Source organism: Puma concolor, chromosome B2, assembly GCF_028749965.1.
Source record: "Puma concolor isolate L17-30 chromosome B2, mPumCon1.1.hap2, whole genome shotgun sequence".
Lineage (NCBI taxonomy): Eukaryota > Metazoa > Chordata > Mammalia > Carnivora > Felidae > Puma > Puma concolor.
In genome coordinates, this window is record NC_141671.1 from 90515106 (window position 1) to 90519532 (window position 4427).

The 4427-nt window shown below is 49.6% G+C and overlaps 1 pseudogene; it reads left to right on the forward strand.

The window, feature by feature from the left end:
* Positions 1-675: 675 nt before the first annotated feature.
* Positions 676-2209, forward strand: LOC112862705 (forkhead box protein H1 pseudogene; annotated as a pseudogene).
* The last annotated feature ends 2218 nt before the right edge of the window (positions 2210-4427 follow it).

A 4427-nucleotide genomic window follows, 5' to 3' on the forward strand; every position in this document is an offset into this window, starting at 1 on the left:
CCAATTTAATATGTGCAACTGGTTCATAAAGGTGTGTAAAAATACGGCCATTTTCAGCTAGATATATCTGTAGATGTAGATAGATGATAGATTAGATAGATAGATAGATAGATAGATAGATTTCCATTATTTTTTAATGGCCATACTAAATATTTTGACAAATCAGCAGTCAGTTGAGTGCTTACTCTGTGTCAGGTGTTGTTCTAAAGACTTCACATGTATTAATTCAGTGCTCACAATACCCAGATGAGGTGAACACTGCTATAATCCTCATCTTACAGATAAAAAAGCTAGACATAGGGAGTTAATTAACTTTATCCAAGATTATCCAAGCAAGTAATTGGCAGCCTCAGAATTCGAACCCAGGCAGTTGGGCTCCTGTTCACTTACTTACCTGACCATCACTCTACACTCTCTGCTGCAAATAATGATTAACCATTTAGTATATTATAAGCCTTGTCCTAAGCACTGGGAGCACAACAACGAACAAGGCAGGTAGAGTCCTTGCCCTCATGGGTTTCATGAAACAGTGGGAGATATAGATAAATAAGCAATTAGAATACAGGATTCTAAGTATTAGCCTAGAGGAGATACAGTGTGCTTAAGTCCGATTATTTCTGGAGGGAGAGGGATCTCAGGAAAAATTCCTTGAAGCAGTAAACAAAAACCGGAAAGATGAGTAGGAGTATTTCACCCACCAGGAGAAATAAAGTTGGAGGTGAGAGGGTAAAGAGGAGGGTGAAAGAAAGAGAATTCGCAAAGGGAAGAGAGTGCATGGAGCATGGGCAGAATGAAAAGCGCTTCTGGCAGCCCCAGACCCCCAGCCGTGCCTCACCACACTGCCCCATTGCCCTGAGGCTTCCATGGGGCCAGGCCCCTGCCCACGTTGCTCACCTCCTCTGCGTGGGGCCCTGCAGCAACACACGCCTGGGGGTTCCCTGGTTGGAGTCATCCTCCCAGCCCCCCCAAGAGGAGGAAAAAGAGATACCTGCGGCCCGACAAGCACCCCCTACACCTACACCTACTTGGCCATGATTTCCTAGGGGATCCAGACCGGGCCATCCCGCAGGCTGAAACTGGCCCGGATCATCCGTCAGGTTCAAGCTGGGTTCCCCAACTACTGGGAGGACTACGAGGGCTGGGAGGATTCCATCCACCACAACATCTCCTCCAACCATGCTTCGGATGCTTCTGCAAGGTACTTACGGACCCTGAGAAGCCCCAGGCCAAGGGCAACTCCCAGGCAGTAGATGTGAGCCTGATCCCGGCGGAGGTGCTGAGGTTGCAGAACACTGCCCTGTGCCGGCGCTGGCAGAGCAGGAGGGGTGCGGGGAACCCTCGCCAAGGACCCAGGCCCTTAGGTGCTGCACGGCTGGCCCTGCTGGCTGCCCAGACCCCAGCCACCGCCTAGTGAGGGCCTCAGCATAGTGTCTTTGCTAAGGGACCTCAGGGAGGGGGGCCACGGACCAGCCCCAGTCAGGCAGGCTCTGGGCACAGTGGAGGTGTCCAGAGAGGACTTTGTGGCACCTCTGCCCCCTCCCTGGGCCCAGGAGGAGACTTCCCAGGGGGAAACCATCAGGCCCTCATCCCTCTCCCCTGAGCACAGAGCCTGGCTCCTCTACTTACGGCAGGTTACCCCAGGCCCCTGGGGACTATCCAGTAGAAGTCACAGGGCCTCACTTTGGGGACACCTGCCCACCTCCTGCTGCCAATCTACACTCCCCATGTGATAATGCCCCTGGTTCCACTACCACCCACATCCTGTCCCCAGTGCCCACCTTCAACCAGCCCAGCTTACTTGGGGGTGGCCCTTAAAACCCATGCCCCTTCCCCTCCACTGTGGGGGCTGCTCTGGGATCTAGATGCCCTCTTCTAGGGGGTGCTGCCCAACAAGAGCATCTATGATGTGTGGGTCAGCCACTCCCTGGATCCAGCTGCCTCCACCCCAGGTTGGCTACTCTCCTGTGCAGCCTGCAGGCTCTCAGGGCAGGGTCTGCTTTCCCTGTCTGCCACTTGCTGTCACCATTGGCTTTTGGGGGAACCAAAGCCAAGAGGTCCAAGAGGTGTCTATGGCCACAGCAGCCTTGAAACACCAGACACCAGCAGTGCTGGGAATCCTCAAGTTTCATTGGACCACCCTACAGAGGGCTGTGGCCCAGCTAGGCACCACCCTGGCTCTGACAGTCAGTCATGCCTCTCCTATCCTTAGAAGCAAGACTGGACCGAGTGGAGGCTTTACTTGGAGTAGGCCCTCCCTGATCCCACTTCCTCTCCATGTGTCAGTTCCTCTCCCTGGCTCTGGACTGGGGGAGGGAGACCCTAACAGTGGTTCCAGCCTCAAGTCCTATTCTCCTCATTTGCCTGGGAATGAGGTAGCAGCTTTTTGGGGAAAGGAAATCAAGACCCTACTTGGTTGGGTTTTTTTTTTATTTTTTTAAATGTTTATTTATTTTTAAGAGATGGAGAGACAGAGTGTGAGTAGGGAAAGGGCAGAGGGAGAAGGAGAGATACAGAATCCGAAGCAGGCTCCAGGCTCTGAGCTGTCAGCACAGAGCCCGATGCCGGGCTCGAACCCACCAGCCGTGAAATCGTGACCTGAGCCGAAGTCGGACGCTTAATCGACTGAGACACCCAGGCACCCCAAGACCCTACTTAGTTTTCATGGTGCTAGTGGAGAAGAAAAAAGTAAAGGAACAGACAACATTAAAAAAAAAAAAAAAAAAAGCACTTTTGGAGTTGCAGAAAGGAGAGGCAAGAGGCAGGGGGCAAAATCAGAGCTATGGACAGAAGTCAGATCACACAGGGATGCACCATCTTTAAAACTTTGAACACTGCCTTTAACCAAGGAACCATTAAATGGTTTCAGAAGTGAGTTTCTTGATCATAGTTGAAACGTATGAAGAACATTATAGCTGCTGTGCAGAGCCTGGCTAATAGGAACACCAGACTGAGGGCAGCAAGACCAGTTAACTAGTGCAGCTATGTGGGTGAAAGGTAATAGCAACCTGATCTATAGGCATGGCCGTGGGCAACACGGGAGGAGGAAAAAGTTCAGAGGTATTTAGGGAAGAGGCACAGAACCTGAGCAGGGTGGGGGAGGGAGGGGAGAGTGGGAAAAAAGCTGTCAAGGTTGATGACTAAATTTCTAGTTTGCCAAGTGGGCATGGCATCTTGGTGTAGGACTGGAGGAGGCAAAGAGCTAGATCGAACCAGGGTTGTGTTCCACCGGTGTGTGGAGCAATGGGGGATGAAGGCTGTAGGCAAGAGGATAATTAAAAGGATGGAGGACAAAGTCTAGGTTAAGTAAGGCAGAAAAGAGAAGGGGGAAGGTAAGGAGTTCAAGGAACTGGAGGTTCTTATCTGGCTGTGAGTGAAAAAGGAAAAAATGATGGATTATGGTCAGAAAATGTGATAATGAGACATCAGAGCTGAAGCAGTTCCATGGGACAAAGTAAAAATCTAAAGTAATGCCAAAGGGGTAACAAGACTATGGAAACTCCAGAAAATTAAATATCAAAGAGAGGTGGGGTGCTATCTATCGTAAGGTCAACGGGGTGTTGGATCAGAGAGGGGAAACAGAGCTGAATGGAGAAGAGAGTTCTGAAAACAAACAATGGATATATCTACCCTGCTTTGCCTCCCCTGATCTTCCTTTGTCTCCAGTAGAAATCATTTACCTTCCATAGTGGTAACAGGGAAGTGAGGCTGGGTAAGTCTGACCACTCCCAGCAATGGCACAAAGGGCTAGAGCGGCCTGGTCTCAAAGGACCCAGCAGCTGTAGCCTGTTCTCACGAAACCTAAGCGACCCGATCCATGCTGTAGACCTGTCAAATGCTGTGACTTCTGCAGAGTGCACACATAGAGGAGGGGAGGGGGCCTAATGTTTCCTCCCACACTCACATAAATCACTAAGATCTTTATCCAGTATTTATTCAAACAGTATTTACTGAGTGCCAGCTATGTGCCAGGCATACAGTCCTAAGGATTTGTAAAACCACAGTTCGAGCCCGAGGGATGAAGAATCATGCCTGTGCTCCTCTGAAAAACATATCATACTGGCAAAGTAACTGGGGAAGTAATAAATAAAACTAATGTGTGAGGACTCTTTAAAGAAGTAAACAAATTATTCTAGTCATCAGTATTATTTTCTTGCACTAATATCTTGAAAGAAAAAATGTAAATTGGACAGCATAAATATGTAAAATAGTTGGCATGTAGGGGAGAATTTTTCTGCTTTTCTAAAGATTCGAGACTCATTTTTTAAATTTGAGAGAGGGGATGCGTAGGGGAGGGGAAGAGGGGGAGAGAGAAAGATAGAAAGAGAGAATCTTAAGCAGGCTCCACGCTCAGTGCAGAGCCTGAAGCAGGGCGCAATCCCATGACCCTGGGATCATGACCTGAGCCAAAATCAAGAGTTGGACGCTCA